Raw genomic sequence first — 24,462 nt, 5'->3', positions numbered from 1 at the left:
GTGATTGCTGTCAATATCACCTTCTATTTTGAAATATTGGCATGCCAACTTTAAATGTGCCTATTTTGTATATTCCCAGAACTACCTCAAAACATTCTATGGATATTTACATCTCTTATATTGGGAAAAATAAACTAATTTACATTCTTATATGTTATATTCCGCCGTTCTATCTGTTATATTTTATGTTCTGCCTATATATGCTTTTTATATTAAAAAAACTACTTTTACAAAACTGATACAGTTAGTGGTCAAGTAAAATCAAATATAGCTCTGTGACACTGCCTTCCTCACAACTTTCTTTTCTCCTGAAAAATTTCACTGAGCATATAAAAGTATTTTTAAACACTCAGATTTTTAGTTTTTCATATTTCTGCAAAGGAGAACATTTCTGCTGGTGGTAAATAGATCTTAGGTGGAATCTCTCTATGAGATCTGCTGCAGGTTAAGCATCTCTGGATTTCCTCCACAAAAGTGATGAGAGAAACAACAAAGAGAAGCAGGGATAGAAGAGAGTGGCTACTGATCACTGCCCTTAACCTTCTTTTTCCCCTAGAACATAAACAAACACTTATATTATTCTTTAATTAGTTGCAATGTCACTAAGAGGTAATCCACTTCTTCTATAAATAGTAATAAATAGTATCTTCCGGCAAAATGCTTTATTCCAAAGAATATTTGTATTTAATTATCCCTCCAGATCTGTTAATATAACAAGTTCCTTTCTGTCTTGATCTTTGCTTTTTTTTTTTTTTCAGATTTGCTTTTCCTTTAACCTCTTTTAAAGATGATTGAAGTTGTTCTAGAAGCCACATAGGCCTTTAGGCCAATCAAATCAAACTTGCCATAGAGTTTGGCTAACTGCTATACCACACCATATGTATGCCCCCAAGAGGCTGCCTAGTATTATAGCTCAGATAAATGCCTTGTTAATAAAGCAGTCTGAGTGAAAATTTTGCAGTCATATCATTTTAAGGTTAATAATAAAAATATTATTTTTCCTTCAATTCATCATGACTTCTAGTCACATAAAAATTTCTGAAAAAAAGTAAAATCCACTGTTATTGGATTTTTGATAAAATGATCCAAGTATTGAGTGCTATATTTGGAAAGGTCAATAACGGTAGTCTTCTAGAAAGAACAAATCATTAACGTAGCAAGGCATGCTTTCCTTCCTTTTGTCATTTTCCTGTAACCACTCGAAAGAGTCCTTTCATTTTCAGCTGTTGAGTGAGAAATTTCCTAAAGAAATGGCATATCTTTTGTCCTCTCAGTCGAAAATAGGACATTTTTTCTCAATAAGAATGTTTTCAGAAGCATGTTTATTAAATTCAGAAAACATAGCAGGTGAAATATACATTCTGTAATTTAAGAAAACTCAGGAATGTGTAGCTAAATACTTTGAGTCTAAGTTATGAAACACATTTAAGATAGCAATATATTATTTTTCTTACAAATTCAAAAATGTTTACTGAGTACATATTACTGACTGATAAGATAGCAATATATTATTTTTCTTACAAATTCAAAAATGTTTACTGAGTACATATTACTGACTGATATGTTAAAATCAAGTGTTATGTAAATGAAATAGACACAGCTGAATCTTCAAGGGGCTGACAGGCTGAAAATGTGAGACAAACATGAAAATAAAGAATTCAAAGTGTTGTAGGTGCTATGATGAAAGTACCTAGAAAGTACTATATCTAATGCAACTGTTTGAATGCTTGCTTCTTCCTAGATAAATAGAATGATTGTTTGATGAAAAGCTTCATGGAAAAAAATGAGCTGAGCTAGGTCAAAAACTTTTAGAGCTAAAATAGACAATAAACATATAGATAGAAGGAAAAAGAAAGAAGGTGTGAAAAGCAGGCCTTTCTGAGGAACTGAAAGCAGTTCAGTGTGGCTAAAAAATCAAAAGCCGTGGCTTGAGTGCAGAGAAAACAGGCTACGGAAGCCCATCAAGACGATATCATGGGGGCCTTTGAAGGAGCTAGCAAAGATTTAACTTTACCATATGAGCAAGTCGCAGTATAAAATGACTTGAACAAAATCTGTATTTCAGAAATATCTGTGTAGCAAAAATTTGGGGGGACAATGGCAAAGGTAGAAGAGAGGAGGTCATGAGTCCAGTGGCAAGACTTTCTATAATCCACACAAAAATAAAATGAAACAACAGTGGAAGAGCAAATAGATGGGGAAAAAAGCAAAAAGAAATTAGACTTTTCCAGAATTATTAGATGTTGGATTACTAGATGCTTTTAATGTAGCCATTAAATAAAAAGAATAAAATCATGTTCTTTGCAGCAACGCGAATGCAGCTAGAGGCCATTATCCTAAGTGAATTAGCACAGAAATAGAAAACTAAACACTGCATGTTCCTCATTTATTAGCAGAAGCTAAACATGGTGTACTCACAGACATACGATGGCAACAATAGACACTGCGGACTACTAGAGGGGGAAGGAGGGAGGGGGCATAGGATTGAAAAACTAACTGTTGGTCACTATGCTTAGTACCTGGGTGACCAGATTATTCATATTCCAAACCTTAGCATCTGCACTATATACCCATGTATCTAACCTGCACTTGTATCCTTTGAGTTTAAAATAAATGTTGAAATTACAAAAATTAAACCAATAAATAAATATCTTACTGTAATAAGAAGTAAAATTAAAAATTTTAAAAAAATAAACTGAGACTTCCAGTTTCAGCTCTGGCATGTAAAGAGCCTAGGAGTCATCATCCTAACCTTTCAAGAGCAAAAGACTGATAAACTAAAAATCCACAACTTTTCTTAGACTCAACAGAGAACTGAGGTTACAGGGCAAGTGCTACCTCAAAATCTGGAGACAGTGGCACATTGATAGATACAGATCTGAGATTTGCCTACTGAAAGCAGAAACTGCTGGAATCCATAAACTGGTAGGGAGAATTGAATGAATATCTTGGCAAATTGCTGAAGGGTGACAGTGGACTAGCATGTTGGTGGGAAACTGAAACGCCACATTCATAGTGATTTTATTATGGGAATCTATCGGAGTGTCATGGGGAGATCTGAGAAAGATCCTTTCATGACCCTAGCTGGGCCAGGGAAAGGGCAGCCATCTTGAAACCCGCTCAGACTCTTCTCACTAAAAAAGATCTAGTTTCCAGAGGAAAGAAATTAAACAGAAGGGAATTCAGAATGTTTTCCCAGATGGGGCAAGGTAATTCCTCGGCACCGCCCCCCACCCCCCTCCACCCCACCACCCCAGCTCTTATCTCACTTATCTCTTTATGGGAAAAACAAAGACAAAAGTGAGATCCGCAGTGGAGTGGGCTTCAGAGAAACAACTTGGGAATACTGCAGCCAGAGAAGAAAGTAGAGGCAGGGGGAATAAACTAAACTCCAGGATGAGAGTCCGAGAGACTTGTGAAGGCCACGCCCTAGAGACACAGTACCACTAAGGACTGACTTAAGCAAATTATAGGACAGCCCCTTTCCCACATGCTACCAGGACACCAACAAACCTCTGATATTATACTACTGAGGGAAATTTAAAAAGATCTAAAACGTACAGACCGTCTCTCTGTCTGGAGTAATAAAAATAAAACAAAAGGAGAGACTAAAGCAAGAATACTAGAATAATTTGAAGTCTCTGGTTCCCATATGTACAACATTAAACACAGCCAAATTCCAAGCCAGATTAATATAAATGATCACATTAAAGATCTATTTACCTGGTTACCTATTACTTGATGAAATACAGCCAGCTTTCAAAAATAAAAATAAAAAAGGAAGAAGAAACAAAACACACATCAGAGAAAACACACACGTGACACAGATTTTGGAATTAACAGGCAGGGAATTTGAAATAAATACAATTAATGTGTTCAGAGATCTAATGGCAAACACAGACAGCATAGAAAAGATAAGTAATGTAAACAAGTAGAAGTGCTAACAAAGATTTGAAAGGAAATGTTAACAATTAAAACATAATAACAAAGTTGAAGAATGACTTTGACAGGCTCAGCAATAGACTAAAAGTCCAAGGAAAGAATCAGTGAACAGCAAGATAGTTCAACAGAAATTTCCTGAATTAAAATCCAAATAGAGGGGGTAAAAAACCCGTAGTGTCCAATAACTGAGACGATTTCAAAAGATATCACATACAGACAATAGAATTCTGTGTCAGAATGAGAAGAAAAGGAAAATGGAGTCAGAATAAAAATCAGTGGAATTAAAAAAAAATTTGTAGTGATGACAACCAAGAACTTTTCAAATGAAGAACAGATTCCAAAGCACAGATCCCAGAAGTTCAGAGAACTAAATAAGGATAAAGTAATATCATATTCAGTAGTGAAAAGCTAAAATATTTTCCTCTAAGATCAGAAACAAGACAAGGATGTCAACTCATGTCACTTCTATTCTACATAGTACTGGAAGTCCTAGCCAGAACAATTAGGCAAGTAAAAGAAATAAAAGGCATTCGAACTGGAAATGAAAAAATAAAATTGTCTTGTTTAGAGATGACATGATCTTATCCTAAAGACTCTACACACAAAAATTATTATTACTAATAGACAATTTAATAAAGTTGCACATACAAAATCCAGATATAAAAATCAGTTGCATTTTTTAATACTAATAATGAAAAAGCTGAGAAAGACATTAAGAAAATCATCACATTTACAGTAGCATCAAAAGAAAATAAAAAGCCTAGTAATAAATTGAATGAAGGTCTTGAAGGACCTGTAGGCTAAACAGTATAAAATACTGATGAAAAATATTAAAGAGACACAAACAAATAGAAAAATACTCAATGTTCATGTTTTGGAAGACTTAATATTGTTAACTGTTCATACAACCCAGAACAATCTGCAGATTCAATACAGTTCCTACCAAAATACCAATGTTATTTTTACAGAAATAAAAAAATAAAATTTTAAAATTCATATGATGAAAAAAAGGACCCTGAATAGACAAAACAATATTGAGAAAGAAAAATATGCCTGGAGGTATCACACTTTGTTATTTAAAAATATATTACAAAGCTACAGTAATTAAAACAGAATACAGACAGATATATAGACCAGTGGGATACAATAAAGAGCCTAGAAATAAATGCGCACATATAGGGTCAACTCATGTTCAGCAAGAGTGCCAAAAATACACAATGGGGGCAGGATAGTTTCTTCAACAAATGGTATCAGAAAAAACTGAATATTCACCTTCGAAAGAATCAGATTGTACTCTTACCTTCTGCTACACACAATAAACAATGCAAAATAGATTAAAGACTTAAATACAAGGCCTGAAATTATGAAATTCCTAGAAAAAAATGGGGGAAAATCTTCATGACATTGGTCTTGATAATAATTTTATAGAAATAATATAGCTTTCATAGACAAGCTAAGGCAACATAAGCCAAGACAGACAAATGGCAGTACATCAGTCTAAAAATCTGCACAGGTCTGCAAACCACATATTTAGGAAGGGGTTAATTTCCAAATGTATAAGAAACTCCTATAACTCAATATCTACAAAAAACAACTCAGTTAAAAATGGACTAAGTAGTTTAATAGACATTTCTTCAAAGAAAACCTACAAATGGCAAACAGGTACATGAAAAGATGCTCATGTTCACTAACCATCAGGGAAATGCAAAGCAAAACCGCAGTGAAATATCACCTCACATCTCTTAGGATGGCTATTATTAACGACAACACAAAAAGAAAAAGAAAAGACAAATATTGGTGATGATGTAGAGAAACTGGGGCCCTTGTACACTGCTACGGAGAATGCAAAATTCAGCAGTTGCAAACAACCGTCTGGAGATTTTGTTTAACATTAAAGATAGAAATACCATATGATCTGGCAATCCCACTTTTGGATATTTATACAAAAATCAGGATCTTGAAGAGACATTAGCATCCCCATGTCCACTGAAGCACTCACTAGTCACAATAGCCAATAAATTGGAAAAAATCTAAATGTTCATCAGCAGATGAATGGCTGAAGAAAATGTGCTATATGTCTACAATGCAATATTATTCAGCCTTAGAAAAGAAGGAAATCTTGCAACATGCAACAACATGGATGAAGCTGGAGGATATCATGCTAGGTGAAATAAGTCAGTCACAGTAAGACAAATACTGTATGATCCCACTTATGTAAGCTATTTAAAACAGTCAAACCCACAGAAGCAGAGAATGGAATGGGGGTTCCCAGGGCCTTGAAGGGGAATGAGGAATTGTTAATCTAAAGGTATAAGATTTCAATTATACAAGGTGAATAAATTCTAGAGTGGTGTACAACATTGCACCTGTAGTTAACAAACTGTATTATACACTCAAAAATCCATTAGATGGGTAAATCTCATTTATGTAATTCGAGTGATGGATACCTCAAAAGCCCTGATTTCACCGCTATGTGATCTATGCATATAACAGAATTACACTTGTACTCCATGAATGTATACAAATAAAAAAACACCAATATTAGCAAGTAAATAAAAATTTTACCATGTGAATACTGGAGGTAAACATGAGCGAATTCCATTATAATCTGGTAGTGGATACTTTTTATGACAATGAAATAAAAATCTAGGACAATAAGGGTAAACATTTATGGATAAATCTTAAGAATTAAAAGTTTGCATAGTGGTAAGTGAAATAAAGGGCAAATGATAAACTGGGGAAAGTGATTTTGAAACTTGTCATAGAAAAGGGCTAACATATCTAACAGAGAGAAATTCTGATAGTTATTAAGCTATCATCTCTTTTCTCCAAATCTACTATTTATAGTGTTCTTTAGGCTAGTGCTAAGATTCTACAAATGTTTTTCCTGACTTTTCCAGGTGTCTTTCTAGCAGGTCGGGTCAACAGAGCAAGAGATGGAGATAGAAGAGAGGAACAAGAAAGAAGGAACTCGCTCTTTCATATTTACCATGTTTCTGCAAATGTTGCCCCAGCAGGGGCGATTAGTTCCGGATAGGATCAGAGCACTCCCAGAAACACTTTCACCCTCAGAAGTACCAAAAGAAGACTGACTGCACCTATCAACAGACTCATAGGTCTGAATTGTCGGCGGAGGTCTGAATTGCTGCTCTACATTGCCTTTCTTCAAAACCTCTGGCTTCTCATAGTTCCAAACTGTTGCTTTTGTTTTCCCAGCCCTAGTGGTAGCAATTAGTTGTTGTAGTTACCATCTGTAGTACCTTAGTATAACTATTTGCTGCATTACATCAATATCTGTTTAGGTATCTCTTTATACTTAATTCCCTTTGTGGCAGTATCTACTGTCATTTATATTTTTCCGAGTGCCCTGACTAATAGATTTTCTAAAAATTGAGAAGAACAAAAGCACCAGTCCCCCAAAAATATATAGAAAAAAGATCTGAAACAAGTCACAGGAAAAGAAATACAAATGATGCTCAAACATGGGAAAATACACTTAGCCACATTCATAGTAAGGCATATGCAAGTTAAAACTGCCACTCCTTACTTTGGAGTATTAAAAATCTGACATTTTGAAAATATATACTGTTGGTGAGGCTATGGATAAATAGCATCCTTATATATCTCTGGTAAGCATGCAACATGTAAAAACTCCTTCGAAGGAGTTTAGTCATTTCTAGCAGAATTATCTATCAATTTTTTCCTTTTGACAAAAAAGATCCATTTCTAGCTATCTATTGCAAAATTACTGGCATAATATGAAATGAAGAAGGCACAAAGATATTCTCTGCAATACAGCTGGTAATAGCAAAAGTCTGGAAACATGTCACATGCCCATAGGAAAACAATGGAATAGACTATGATACTTCTGAGTAATACAGTAGTCCCCGCTTATCCACGGTTCATCTTTCTGTGATTTTAGTTACCTGCAGTCTGAAAATATTAAATGGAAAATTCCAGAAATAAACAATTCATAGGTTTTCAATGTTGTGCCTCTTTGAGTAGCATGATGAAATCTGGAGCATCCTGCTTTGTCTCACCCGGGACCTACGTTATTCCTTTATCCAGCATTTCAAAGCTGTGGATGCTACCACCCATTAATCACTTAATAGCAATCTAGGTTATCAGATCGGCTGTTTCAGTATTCCAGGGCTTATGCTGGAGTCACCCTTATTTTCCTTAATAGTAGCCCCAAAGCAAAAGAGTAGTGATACAGGCATATTGTTATAATTGTTCTATTTTATTACATTTGACCCTTGAGCAGTACGGGGGTTAGGGTCGCCAACCTCCTGCACAGTCAAAAATCCACATATGTTTTGATTTTCCAAAACCTTAACTACTAATAGCCTACTCTTGACTGGAACCCTTACCAAAATACACAGTTGATTAACACATATTTTGTATGTTATATGTATTATATACTGTGTTCTTACATAAATAAGCTAGAGAAAAGAAAATGTTATTAAAAATCATAAGGAAGAGAAATACATTTCTTATAGTGCACTGTATTTATTGATATCGTAAGTTTACTTCATCTGTTTACAAAATGGATCATCTGCCTGAAATGACAACTAACCACAGCCTCAGACCTTAATCTATGGTACATATCAGGCAATTCAACTTTTTCTCATAATGTCATGACTTTTCTCTGTTTCTTGGGAGCACTTCCAGCAACACTAGTGGCACTTCACACGGATCCCATGGTGTTATTCGAGGATTATGGTATTGCACTAAGCACTATTGCACTAAGCACTGTGAAAGAAATGCAAGAACTGTGAGAGATCAGTTTTTACTTAATACACAATTTACTGGAGAGATGAACTGCTCATGCACAGATGATTTTTTAAAATTTATTTTACTTTGAGTTCTGGAATACATGTGCAGAATGTGCAGGTCTATTACATAGGTATACATGTGCCATAGTGGTTTGCTGCACCCATCAACCTGACATCAAGGTTTCAAGCCCCACATGAATCAGGTATTTGTCTTAATACTCTCCCCCAACTTACCCACATCCCCCGACAGGCCCCAGTGTGTGATGTTCCCCTCCCTCTGTCCTTGTATTCTCATTGTTCAACTCCCACGTATGAGTGAGAACATGTGGTGTTTGGTTTTCTGTTCCTGTGTTAGTTTGCTGAGAATGATGGTTTCCAGCTTCATCCATGTCCCTGCAAGGGACATGAACTCATTCTTTTTTATGGCTGCATAGTATTCCATCTTTTATATGTGCCACATTTTCTTTATCCAGTCTGTCACTGATGGATATTTGTGTTGGTTCCAAGTCTTTGTTATTGAAAATAGTGCTGCATACACAGATGATTAATAGCACATGCAGATATTTGCAACACTTGAGCAAAATTATTACAGTAGTACAGTATGTAGCACAGTTACTATTTTTGCAGTTATAATACTCTTTCTTTACTTTGGTTTACATTTCTCCCTACTGTCAATGGTGTCATGTGTAGTCAGTATTTGTGTTCCTATGTTTTGATACATTTTAACTTTTTAAAATAGATTTGTGTATATTTTATGGTAATAAGTGATTAAACAATTATATACATATATTTTATGCATTCATGATGCACCTAAAATTTCTTTTTTTAAATGTTTCTAGGCTGCATGCTTTATGTGTAAGTTTTTTCAAGTTAGCACAAATCTCCAAAATGTTTTAAATATATTTGTTGAAAAAAATCTATGTGTAAGTAGACCCACGCAGTTCAAACCCACGTTGTTATTCATGGGTGAACTAGATTAGTTATTGTTGTTAATCTCTTATTGTGCCTAATTTATGAATAAATTACTATATATTATTATTTGTAAATAAATTATAATTACTAAATTACTATATAAATAAATTACTATATATACTATGTAAACTTATTATAAAGAAAAAATTTACTTTTAAGCTATGAAATAGATCAGTTATTCCCCCCGAGTAACAAAGTTAGTACAACGATTGGCAAAATTTTTTTCTGATTGACCAGTTTGATTGAATTAACTGACTTCTATGTATGCTGACATGTTGTTTTGTAGTGTGCAAATAAAACTTTCAATATTTATTATATAATCTTTTTTTTTTTTTGAGACAGAGTCTCACTCTGTTGCCCAGGCTGGAGAGCAGTGGTGTGATCTGGGCTCACTGTAAAATCCACCTCCTGGGTTCATGCAATTCTGCCTCAGCCTCCCAAGTAGCTGGGACTACAGACACAGGCCACCATGCACGGCTAATTTTCGTATTTTTATTTTTTTTGTAAAGACAGGGTTTTGCCATGTTGGTCAGGCTGGTCTCAAACTCCTGACCTTAAGTGATCTGCCCGCCTTGGCCTCCTAAAGTGCTGAGATTACAGGTGTGAGCCACAGCACCCGGCCTATTTATCACATAGTCTTTATTGTTCTTTACTGTTCTTGGAAAATAAAGAATTTTAACATCGAAAAACCTATTAAACTTATAATACAGATTATTTGCAACATCATAGTGTATGTGAAAATTTAACTATATTGGATGTATTAACACAATATCTGCTTTATGTAGGTTAATTACAATCAAGAAAATACCAATGTTTACCAGGCTTTCCCCAAACCAATTAAGAAAGCTCCTACTTTAAAGCCTTTTATATGTATTATATTTTGCAGCTAGAAAAACCTTTCTTCAGATATTGGTAAGTCTGATATCCTTCATGTTGCATAAGGCTTACATCCTGTCAAACATCACTTTATCTAAGGGGCCATCATAATATCAAATATGTAGCCCATGTCACTCCTTATCTTTCAAGAGCACTTCTCACAGACTTATATTGTAGTAGACTTTGTATCTATTCATATTTCTATTATCTTTTCACACATGCAAAAAAAAAATGTTTCATGAAGGCAAAGGCTTTGTTTCTTTCATTTGCTAACACATTGAGCACATAGAACAGCTCTTGGTGCATGGTAAATGCCACCAAAGTATTTGGTGAATGAATGAATGAATGAATGTTTTCTACCCTGTCATCTCAGAAACCTCCAACCAGCGAGTTAGTACCCAAAACTGCTGAGCAAGTTATGCCAATCCAGTTCACTTAAAACAGCTGAAAGTAAACCAAGAAGGAAATGTCCAACTGGGTACCAACTAGAAAATAATTCAAACAAAATTAAAAAAAAATAAATTAGCAAAAACACCTTTTGTTCATATTAAATATTGTGTAAAGTTCTAATATATAAACAACCAAAATGGAGCTGTCCTGGTTGTAGTAAGGTAGTGAAGCCAGGAACCTCCATGACTGTCTCTCCTTCAATATCTATGTTAGTCAGGGTACATTGCTAGCAACTGGAGAAATAAAATCTGAAAACGATAGTTTGAATATGTGCCTCAAATGTCATGTGTTGGAAACTTAATCCCCAATGCAACAATGCTGAGAGGTAGGATTTTTAGGAGGTGATTATGTCATGAAGGCTCTGACGCCATGAACGGATTAATGCTGTGACCGTGGGAGCGGGTTATTTATCCCTGGAGCAAGTTCCTTAAAAAGGAGGAGTTTGGCTCCCTCTTACAGTCTTTCATGCCTGCCCTTGCCCTCCCAACTTCTGCCATGGGATGATGCAGCAACAAAGCCCTTGCCAGATGCCTGCACTTTGATACTGTAATTCTCAGCCTCCAGAACCATGAACAACACCTTTCTCTTTATTATAAATTTCCCAGTCTCTGATATCTTCTTACAGTAGCACAAAACAAAGGCACCATGCTTCATCATTCTACTGAGTAAGCAAAATTCTGGCATAGAGTTGTTAAATTCCTAATTCAATAACAATCTCTCTCTCTCTCTGTCTTACACACACACACACACACACACACACACACACATGCAGACACACATGATTTTCTTAACATTCAAGATCTATTCAACTGTTAGAAAACACTCTTCAAACATTTTTCTGTTAAATATAATGTGTAACTATACTTGGTTGACTATATATTGGTTTTCAAAAATAGTGTATGGAATAAACAAACATTAAACACTTTTCTACTGTACTCATTAACCCTCCAAACACCTAGAGATGGCTACTCTTCCTGTCCCCAGAATAGAGCATGCAACCCTTTCAAATATGAATTATTTGTTGTGCTGACACATTTCAATTAAACTATATATATATTTAAAACAATTATAGAATTGTATGTTACATGTATGATATAATCTATTCAGGACAGAGGAACACTATAATTTTCAGAAATTATTCAGATACTATAATTTTCTAAATAAACCCTCAAACTTCCAAAGTTTCAGAAAAATAAAAAATGTTAGCATACTCTAATTTGCAACAAAATGAAAATAATGCTAGTGATCAGTGATTTAAAAAACTATAATCAATATTTTATTTGGTTTTTATGTCAATTAATATTTTTACAAATGTTAAACTTCTCAAAAATAATGACATTAAAAATAATATATTGTGAGTAATTTTGCTATATCTGTGAAATATGTCAAAGAGCTTTGTACATTCACCTTTGACTTGAAGATCAATATTTCTGAAATTGTGCTGATTAGGCACAGGAATTTATATTCCAGGGAACACAATCCATCAATAGTCTAAGTCACATAAAATAGAGAAAACCGTTCTCCTTAATGACATAATCATCAAACATAATTTATTAAAGGCTTTTCTGTGTTAAATGCTGATGAAGTCAGTAGACAGGTGTGATCTTTCCAATGCAGGAGATTATAAATTGAGATTCAAATCATTGATCCCAAAATAAGATAACGTAGTGTATTGCGACATGATCTAATAAACACTGTTGAGACTTCAGAGTTATTCCATTATTAGATACAGTTGAAATTAAAATAACAATTAGAAATAATTATTGCCAAATACATCTCGAAAATTAGGTGAAATGAGCAAATTTATAGGGAAAAAACAAAACAGACTCATTAAGAATGATATTTAAAAATTAGGTGTGCTAAAATAGAATAAACTATTTTATTTTATTTTATTTTATTTTGAGTAAAATAAAAGTATTCATGCTGGTTTTCAGGTTGTATTTTTCCATTCCTAGAGTTTATTTCTAAACCTCTCTACAGAATTCTTTCTCTCTCTGTATCTCTCTTTGTATTTGCATCTCTCATATAAAATTTATTTTTTCTAAATTACCACATAATAAATTGAAACCATGAAGCCTATATATGCTAAATGCTTCATTGGGTATTTACTAAGAATAAGTCATTCCCTTCTGCAAAGAAATTACAATTATCAAAATCTACAGATGAATATTGGTAATGTATTATTACCGAATCTATGGAGTTTACTCTGATTTGTCCAGCTTTCCCAGGAATGTTCCTTAGAGTAAAAGAAAATACAAGTTCATACATTGCATACACTTGTAATCTCTCTTTATTCCCTTCAATCAGAAATGGTTCCAGTCTTTGTGTTTCATGACATTGAAATTATTGAACAGCACTGGTTATTTTATAAAATGACCTTCCATGTGAATTTTTCTGATTTTTCTCATGATTAAATTCACCTTATCCACTGTTTGCAGGCATGCCAGAGAAGATGCTAAGTATTTCTCAGTGCATCAGATCAGAAGGCACGTGTTTTCTATTGTCCACTTACCTGCGGAGTTAACTTTGATCACTTATTTAAGGTTATTAGCTGTATGCCAGCCTTCTCCACTGTGAAATTACTGTATATATTTGGATTTTATTTGTAAGGAATATTTTTCCCTTCTTGGTTTATTCATTGATTTGTGTCATTATTGACTCTAATATCTATTTCATTTTTTGTGGTATAATCCAATACAATATTTATTTTGTTACTCAATTTCTTTAGTTTTAGCCATGAGAATCCCTTTTCTGTTGGATCCTGTGTCTTCTGAAATTCCGCATTCATTTGTTTCTGAGCACTTCTGTATTTCCTAGCACTATAAAATTCTCCAGCCTCATTTCGTTTTTCCTTGTCCCAGCTCTAGAATCAGTCCTTTGGCCAGGGATTCCAGTTTGTTTCCTCTATGAATGGTGTTTAGAAACCAATATCTAGCAAAAAATAAGGCCAGTACTCAAATGCCCAAAATACAGCAATATACACCTGCATCATTTTTCTGTATCACACTACCCATGCTATAACTCACTTCTAACACCCAACACCCTTCCCACCATACAAGCACCAACCAGATCTCTTCTTATAGCTGACTGATTTCTGGTCCATTCTTAAAGACATGATCATTAGCTTCAATAATAGAAACAATAATAGCAAATACTGCACTACAAACAAAATAACATGTTGTTTTATTGCTTTTAAATATTAAAATAGAAGATAGTGTATCTTCCTGTAAAAAATAAATATTATAATACAAATATTATAGAAAAAAAAGAAATCAACATCTAGACTCTGCATATGCTTGAGGCCACTTAGATGGCTCACCTTTTAGGCCCTCTAGCAGACAGAGAGAGAAAATATATGCACTAGCCCATTCAGACACACACTTCTGTATTTCGTAAAGTAGATTGACCATGGCTAACCTATATGCCTGTGAGAAACAAATTTGCCAAGCAGAGCATAATGTTAAAATGCAGTTCAGTTCTCTTTGTTTTTAGCGTTACTATATCTAGTCACAACACTATTTTTCAGATTTACTTATTTCAGTTCTTGTTCCCTCCACCCCTTCAATGAGGTTATGTCATACCCTTGTAATACAGTTAGACTCATTAGACACAGCTGTATTGCATCCAGGGATTCCCTGACATCCTGCTTTGGTTGTTGGTACTGTTTGCATACAGAAAAATCAGGCCTTGGAAGTTTTGAGTGTTATTGGGTTGAAAAATGCATAATTGTGCATGCATAATCTTCATCTCTTTTCATATCTTACCAAATATCTTACCGTTCTATAAGATATGCTTTCATTTCTGATATGATTTGGCTATGTCCCCACCCAAATCTCATCTTGAATTGTAGTTCCCATAATCCCCACATGTTGTAGGAGGGACCCAGTGGGAAGTAGTTGAATCATGGGGATGGTTTCCCCTATGGTATTCTCGGGATAGTGAGTAAATTCTCACAAAATCTGATGGTTTGGCCGAGCGTGGTTGCTCACGCCTGTAATCCCAGCACTTTGGGAGGCCAAGACAGGTGGATCATTTGAGGCCAGGAGTTCAGGACCAGCCTGGCCAACATGGTGAAACCCCATCTCTACTAAAAATACAAAAATTAGCCGGGCATGGTGGTGCATGCCTGTAATTTCAGCTACCTGGGAGGGTAAGGCAGGAGAGTCACTTCAACCTGGGAGATAGAGGTTGCAGTGAGCCAAGATCATGCCGCTGCACTCCAGCCTGGGCGAAAGAGTGAGATTCTGTGAAAAAAAAAAAAAAAACAAAAAACTAATAGTTTTATAAGGGGCTTCCCTTTTGCTTGGCTCTATGCTTCTCCTTCCTGCCACCCTGTGAAGAAGATGTGTTTGCTTCCCCTTCCACCATGATTGTAAGTATCCTGAGGCTTCCCTTGCCATGCTGAACTATGAGTCAATTAAATCTCTTTCCTTTGTAAATTACCCATTCTCAGGTACGTCCTTATGGCAGCGTGAGAACAGACTAATACAATATCTTACCAATGGTTCTTTCATGTGGCAGCTTTATACTAAGTCTCTCCCACATCTCTCAAACTCTAGCAAATACTCATCTCTTTTCCATCACTACATTTTGTCTTTTTCAGAATGTCATTTAAAGGGGGTTGTGAAATATAGCTCTTTTCAGTCTGATTTCTTTAACTTATCAAATATGCATTTAAGATTCATATGTGTTGCTGTGTGAGGCAAGAGCTTCCTCTTTTTAAAAATTTATGAGTAGTATTCCATTGCATGGATATTCCACAGTTTATTTGTGTCCACTCACTCACTGAGGGACTTCTGGGTTGTTTTTTATCTTGATGATGAATAAAGCTGCTATAAACATTCAAATATTGATCCTTGTATAAACACAAATTTTTAGTTCTCATGGATAAAACTCAAGAATTCATTTGCTAGGTTGATTGAAAATTTTGTGGTTAGCATTATAAAAACTGCCAAAGTGTCCGCTGGAGTGGCTATATCATTTGGCATTTTCACCATCAGAGAAAGAATTTCCACTATGCCTTGTCCTCAGAGCATTTGGTATTTTAACGCACCTCCAACCAGAGTCTCATAAGTGAGTAGTGGGGTCTTATCTGAGTCTTTATCTGAATTTCCCTAATGCCTAATAAAGTTGAGAATCATTTTATAAACGTATTGGAATCTGCATATCTTCTCTTATGAAGTATCTATCTTTTGCCTATTTTTATTGGGTTGTTTGTTTTTGTTTATTGTTCAGATTTAAGAATTCTTTATGCAATCCGGATATAAGGCTTTTATCAGGTATAATTTGAAGGTATTTCTCCACATCTGTTGATTGTGCACTTATTCTCTTAACAGAGTCTTTTGCAAGGCAGACGATGTCATTGTTTATAAATCCTATTTATCAATTTTTGTTTCTTTCATAGATGGTATATTGGTGTCATAATTAAAAACTTGTTGCTAAATCTAAAGTCATGTAGATTTTCTCTTTCAGAAGTTTTATATTTTATATTTTACAATTTCATCTATGATCCATTTTCAGATTTTCTTTTTTTGTGTAAAATATGTGCCATGGATTTTTTTTTCTAGTACTGTTGTTCAAAAGCGTGTCCATTCTGTTATCTTTGCGTCTTTGTAAAAAATCAGTAGACCATATTTCCTCAGATCTATTTCTAGCCTCATATTATCTATATATCTATCTTTCCACCAGTACTATGCCTTCTTGATTACTGTAGCTTTATGTTAAGTCTTGAAATGAAGATAGGAGAATCCTCCATCTTCATTTTTCCATTTTCAAATTATTTAGCTTTTCTAGCTCACTTATTTTTTCATACAAATTTTAAAATATAGTTGTCAATATCTACAAAAAGCATGATGGAGTTTTCATTTGGGTTGCACAGAATCTTGATGAAATTGGAGAGCATAATTAACAAGGGTTAGCCTTTGAAAACAATTTTTCATGATTTCTTTCCATTTTCTATGACTTCTAATTTTCTATGTTTATAGTCTAATCATAAATGTCCTATATGTATTTTAGGTTTATGTGGCAAGGCCAGGAGAAAAATGACAATGGTCATGGAATTACTGATTATAAATAGAAAGTGTTATTATACTAAAATAGCTTCCTTTCATGAGTAATGTTTCCCCATACTCATATTATTCAAAACTGGTTATTCCATAATCAAAACATATCCTAATATAAAACGGAAATTTTGAGGAGCTAGGTCAAACAATTTGGACAACTTGAATGTTTAATATATGCCTCATGTTTGACAATATTTTTGGAACCAATAATGACATTAAGTTTCAGGTCAGATCTGTAATTCACATAGTTCCATGTTGACAAGTAAACCCTTTGTGTAAGCCCGATTTCCTATTCAACTTAATGAGACCACAATACCAAAACATGACAAATAAATAACAAGTAAAAATCTAAGCTAGACTCTTTCAAAAACATTAATGCAAAGTCCTTCACAAAATATTAGCAAAAATTCAGAAATACATGAAAAAGAATAATATATTATAACTAATTTGAATTTATTTCACTAGGACAAACTGGGTTTGGAATTTAAGAATCCTTCAAAGTAAATCACTAGAGTGGAAAAATGGAGAAAAAATTTATGATTATGTCAATAAGATTTTTAGAAAGTATTTGGTGAAATTCGTTATCCATTTAAGTCCAGAACTCTTTATAAAAATTAAGAATATAGGGAGAGAGGAAATCATTGATAGCCTTTCCACGAACTTTTCCTCTAGATTCAGAGAATTCCTCCATCAAAAGTAACTTAAGGAACGGCTTGGATGGAAATTAAATGAAGGTCCTGATGAGTTTGCTGTGCATTGACTGAAATTGTTTTTTGAGTAACCTGTAATTGATGAGATGCAACGGCACTGAAAACAGAAACAAGTAACATATCTGTGTGGGTGCTGTCTGTTTAGTAACGGAAAAAAGCTAAAGAGCCTGCAGATCCAATGCCTTTCCTGAGCTGTGGTGATCTACACCCCCTTAGTGTCATCTATGTGGGCAAAACAGTCCCTAGATATGAAAGAATTTGGGACATCAGAAACTTCACATGGGAATCAAGTGCTCTACTATATTATTACTATGCATTGTATATTGCCTCTTCTTACTGTTTGTTAAAGCTGTTTAAGCTTGATAATGAGTGAAGTCTATTGTGTCCCATGAGTCTGAGAATAAATCCAAATCCATCTTCACTGATAGTTCAAGCTGTTGAGAATTAATAAAGGAAATCTCTTTAGTTCAGTAGAGGTCATTGCAAAAAAAAACAAAGTAAATAGTGTATCTGCTCTTTAAAAAATCAAAAAGTTTTTCCCTCTGAGTTCAAGACTAAGATAATGAAGGACATTACTACCATATGTATTGAATATTGACCTTAGGTATCTGCCAATGCAATGAAAAACAAAAGAAAAAACTTAAGAATGAAAAGGAATCATTAATATTGTCATTTTCATGGATAACGTAGTTACATACAAAGAAAAGTCAAAATAATGTAATAGAAACTATTAAGTGTAAAAAATGGATTTAGCAAGTTTGCTGAAACCAAGCTATATAACCAAATATAAATAATATTCACCATTGGGAAACAATTACAAAATATATTTTTTTAAAAAGTTATTTACAAACACAAGAGTTGTACAAGAATAAACATAACAAAAACATAAACAATTTTGAGAAAAAATAAAGAAAACCTAGATAAAGCAATGAATCATGTATCGGAATTAGATGTTTCAATATTATAGAGGCATCGGTTTTCTCAAAATGATCTATGAATTCAGTATGATACTCATCACAACCCTAGCAAAATTTGTAAAATATATAAAGTACACATTTTGTTATCAAAATTCAAAGGACCATATACAGCCAAAACAACCTTGAAGAAAATTTTAAAAGTTGAAGATGCTTTCTACCAGATGTTATCAATTACAATGATATCAATTAGTATGGTCTGGTATTGTCACAAATAGATAAATCAAACTATAGGAATTAGAAGACAAAGCAGCATGTATACAAACTCTAGATTTCACTTCTGAAAATATGAGAGTAAAAAGCAGAAGGAAAATGGCAGTCCTTTCAGTAAATATTGCTAGGTCAATTGGATGACAATTGGGAAAAATAAATAAGTCTTAACTTGGGAATAACACCAGCTTCCAGTTTTAGGACTGGCAAATATTTTCTTACATGGTAAGAGAATAAATATTTTATGTTTTGGGTCAAGATACAAAACCATGGACCTTATATAGGTACTTATACAGCCATTCAAACGTAGACATTTAAAAATGTAAAAAACGTTGTTAGCTCACTGGACATTAAGAAAAGCCAACAACAAGAGCAACAACAACAAGAAACAAGCAGCTGGACTAAGAAAGACAGACAACTCAATACAAAAATGGGCAAAGACTTGAACAGGCACTTCAGAAAAGATAATACTAATTTGCTCAATTTCTTGAATAATCAGAGAAATGCAAATTAAGCCAAAACAAATTATGTTTCACACTCCTGAAACAGGCACAGTTTAAAATTACCGATAATGTCACATTTTGGCAAGGATGAGGACACAGTTAACATTTTTTTGCTCTGGTAGTAGAAATGCAAATTAATACACTTTTGGAACCTGTTTTACATCTCTATTTAATTCAAATATGCTCATAACAAAATATGTAACAACTTTACTTTTAAGCATGAATCCAACAGGTTGACACATACATATTTGATTCAACATGCATGTATAAGGATGTTTACAGCATTATTTAAATTGGTATAATCTACAAACAGTTCAAGTGTCTACCTAAAATAGAAAGGATGAACAATATAAGTGGATGGTGGACTATAGTAAGTCATCCAATAATGTCATTTCATCCATTATCTTTTTATTGTAACATTGATGAGGGGAAAAAATAATTTCTGGCTGGGATCATTGTCTGTGTGGAGTTTGAAGGTTCTCCCCATGTCTTTCTGGGTTTTCCTGGGTACCCTGCTTTCCTCCTACATCCCAAAAAGGTGCACGTGAGGTTAACAAGGGTGTCTACATGGTAACAGCCTGAGTGAGAGTGGGTATGAGTTCACCTTGCGATGGAATGACATCCTGTCCAGGGCTAGTTCCCATTTGGTGCCCTGAGCTGCCAAATGGGCTCTGACATTTATTTCATATAGCTGACATTTATTTCAATGTGAATTTCTCTGATGTTTCCTCATGATTAAATTCAAATTATGCACTATTTGCAAGCATGTTAAAGAGGATGCCAAGTATGTTTGGTCTTTATTTAGAAGTTTGACAATGTATTTGTGACCAGAAATATGATGTAGGAACTTAACTCAATTTATATCAATTAGTCTATGATAAAATTGGTTTCATTACACAACATTTTGCTTAAAGTTACAGTTTCCAAGATCCTATCAACTATGTTAATTAAAGACTTGCTATATTATAGAGCAGTGAAAATGAGGAAACTACTGCTGCATTCAAATATGAATTTCACAAACATTATGATGAGTAAAAGAAATCAGCATAAAATAATATGTACTTCTTAATTCAATTTTTATAAATTAATAAATAAGAAAAATAAACAAGCAAAATCAATCTGTGGTGTTTGATATTAGAATAGTTGTTACTTTTGTGAAGGAAGAAAGAGAAAAAATTTAGAGAAGGCAACTCTAGGGTATGGCAATATGCAAATTTTTGATGTGTGTGGCAGTGTGAGTGGACTACTCTGTCATAATTAATTATGGTGTATATTTATATTTTGTGAATTTTTAGTTAAATGAATATACTTCAACAAAAACATTTTTCAAAAGCAAATAAAATATTCCCCAAGATAATATTTATCAGGAAAAATACTTGCTAATGTCTCCCAGATTTTCAAAGGTTAATTCAGTAGTTCTTTTCTTTATGCAACCTTCCTTGATTACTCTCTCCTTAGAAAATAAAATCTTTGATGAAGCAGTAGGTGCAAAATTTCTTATAGATATTAAACAATATTGAACACATAGAAGCACTACTTACAGGAAATAGTCCTGGATTTAATGTCGAAATGTCTGAGTTGTATCAAGCTCTTGAAGAAGACACTAAATCACTTGATGTAATCAGACCCCTGATCACAACTGCCTCCTAGCCTCCAAATCTGGAATTGCCTGCTAACTAATGGAAGAACCTCATAGCCATTATTTCATTGAATGTACTTTTCCTTTATGTTATAGGCTTCCATACATTACTTTCCTATTACCAGTAGTAATTCCCTTCTTGTTTCTGTAAATAACTCATTTCCTTGTTTCTTTCTTGGTGATATTCTCATGATCTTATCTGGGTATTTTCAGTATCTGATATGCTATGTTAAAGAGCACCAAACTCATTTGACTTTTATTATGTGGATATTGACTTGCATTTTTCAGGCTCAGAGATTTTGAGAAGTGTGGTGATAGAGATGCTTGATTCTCATCACTTACTCTACCTAACCTGGATGCGCTATCTCTGGGTGGGCAATTGATTCTGAAAACATGAGCTGGCCGTCTATCACCGCAAATGTCTAGGTCCTATTATATTAAACTCCTTCACAGTATTCACCTCCTAGAAGAGAACTCTGTATCATGTATGTCTTCTTCAAGCATTGCTTAAATAAAATAAATTATATTTTATCACCAAGATACTGACTGATTTGAATCCAATATTTTAGACCTTGTTATAATATTATTTTTTTAAAATCATATGGGTAAATAAGTAAGCATAAGAAATGAAAAACTCAGCAAACTGATGCAAGGGAGATAAACTTGCTGTAGAATTTTCCAAGGGGGTTAAATTAAGAAAAGTGGGTAATAATGCTTTCAAAAATTATCAGTAAACAGTGATTTATTATAAATCAGGTATCACTGTCAAGGCTATTACCCCAAGCTACTTCCTATGTAATTGATTAGAAATCATTGCAATTTGACCATTAGTTAATTTTTAAAAGCTTATCATATCATATTGAGGTAAGTGGAAAGATACAAGGGCCATAAAAAAAGTACCCTTGCAAGGCTCAAATGTTGGAATAGGTATGAGCTGTTAGTTTTTAATAGTTTAATAATGAAAAAAACAGAATAATAGCTATAAACAAAATTTAAGACATATTTTCATATTGGCAAAATGTAACCGACTTGTATGATGTCTGAATGAAGGCTAATTTTGTGTTTACATAATTATATCCAAACAATAAATTGCATGATTGCTGAAAGAGAACAATATTAAAGCAAGTGTGCAATGTTCTGCCCTCCCATCCATATTCAAATAGCAATTGCAATGTGAAAAAGAAAAATTTAACTTCTTTTCAGTTCTAACTCATAGACTTTTAGGGATTTGAGATGGATGTCTCTTAATTTTGGGTCACCTAAATACTAACTCTAAAAAAGGGATTTAATTGCATGGAAATATATTTGGTAGATTATCCCAGAAAACACTTTCAGTCAGGAAAGAGAAAGAAGCCAGTAAAGGGTGTTTTACTAAGACAGTCACAACCCTGGGCAACTGGAGCTCAATGAAGCTGGTCAGCTCTGGGAGACAGTGTGGAACATGCTTTGCAGCATCCCCAACCAAGGGATGAAAAGACTGGCACATTGATGCAGCAAATCCCTGTTTATCCAGGCTTTAAGACTGCTTCTGGGAGCACTAAATTGTTGGCACTTTCAGGTTGCCCTGTGCAGATACAAAGTATCTCCATGCAGCTGGATAAAATTCTTGCAGCAGTGAATCACAGATGATTGTAAGAAGCAGCCTTTCACATGTAGGGACAGTGAAAGCCATAGCAGGACACTGATGGTGTCAGCTACGATTCTCCCCATACACCACCCAGTTCATTCAAGCCCCACATTAGGGATATTTTGTCCTGTCATTGATTTTCCAAGGTGTGACGGGAAACAATTAAAAATAATTAATAGCAATAGTAAGATGAGTGGAAGAAGCTACTGTCCTACTATTAAAGGTGATCGTAAGTAATGTTTATTATTACCCTTTCTCTACAATGTATTCTATATCCCCCTTGTCATTGGCATATACGCTGGTGTAAGTTACTTGTTTAATGGGGTAACCTAGATCTTCTTCCCTGGTGGTTTATGCCCTTTGTTATCCTGCATTGTAGTACCTTGGTAGCTGCTATTTTCTGTTCAAGTTGTAGAAACACTCTTTTTGTACCTTATACTGATGGTATACTCTACCTTGATAGGGTTGTAATAACAATAATTTATTATAACTACCCTATCAAGGTAGAGTATACCATCAGTATAGAAACTGCTTTTATTGCCTATTGTCCTACAGCCATGAGGAGCACAAAATAACTGCATGAGAAGCACACTTTAGACATAACAGTCTCCTTAGCCTGTCCATTGGCAGAGGACCCGTTTGGGAAACAGCAGAACCTAAAATTATAGATTTGTAAAGAACAAATTCCCCAAATGATTCACTGGGAGTGTGAATGAGAAGAGCCCATTCTTACTTCCACCTCTTGGATTCAAGACCCATGAATTTTAGCTAATGGTCATTGATACGATGTATAAACCACTTTTTGAAAAGCAGTATCCTAAATCTACAGGGTGTCATTCCACAACTGGTATCTTAAATGAACTTTCTAGTATTATATTAAGTTGGCTGCCTGTTAGGTGAAACCAGAAAATTCTGTGTATATTCACTGAATATACATCGAGTGATAAGAAGTAGGATACTTGGGTAATTGCACTGACTGAGCCACTATAAATAAAAAAGCAAATATTATACATACTAAGGATAGAAAAAATAATCCAAGAAAAGATGAATTGTTTCCATGTTTAAAATAAATATTTTCGGCTGGGCACAGTGGCTCATGCCTGTAATCCCAGCACTTTGGGAGGCCGATGTGGGCAGATCATGAGGTCAGGAATTTGAGACCAGCCTAGCCAACATGGTGAAACCCCGTCTCTACTAAAAATACAAAAATTAATTGGACATGGTGGTGTGTGCCTGTAGTCCCAGCTACTCGGGAGGCTGAGGCAGGAGAATCACTTGAACTCAGGAGGCGGAGGTTGTGGTGAGCCGAGATGGCACCGCTGCACTCCAGCCTGGGCAACAGAGCGAGACTTCGCCTCAAAAAAAAAAAAAGAAATGAAAAATTTCCAATGCAATCAACTTTTAATTGATTGGTTCATTAGACTCTTTCTGCTATTTTAAGGGCTCAGCATTGGTCTCTGCTGCTGACAGCTTGACCCTGCATGGATGTAGCTATTTCAGTTATGGGGCCATTACACAAGGCCTAGGGTAGCCATAAGCAGAGGTGTGGTAACATGCACTAGATGAATTATTCTATCAACCTAGTCGTTCTGGGAATTCTCTCTTGTGGATGGTCTCTGGTAAGCATGGACGTGAGACTCAATCCATCATATATATTTCCCTACTTCTGTAGGTAAATCCACCTGACTCTTGCCCCTGATTTCATAGTCACCAATAATTCAG

Source organism: Pan troglodytes, chromosome 1 (assembly GCF_028858775.2).
Source record: "Pan troglodytes isolate AG18354 chromosome 1, NHGRI_mPanTro3-v2.0_pri, whole genome shotgun sequence".
NCBI lineage: Eukaryota > Metazoa > Chordata > Mammalia > Primates > Hominidae > Pan > Pan troglodytes.
The sequence above is the reverse complement of the archived record's forward strand: the minus strand, read 5'-3'. Positions refer to the sequence as shown.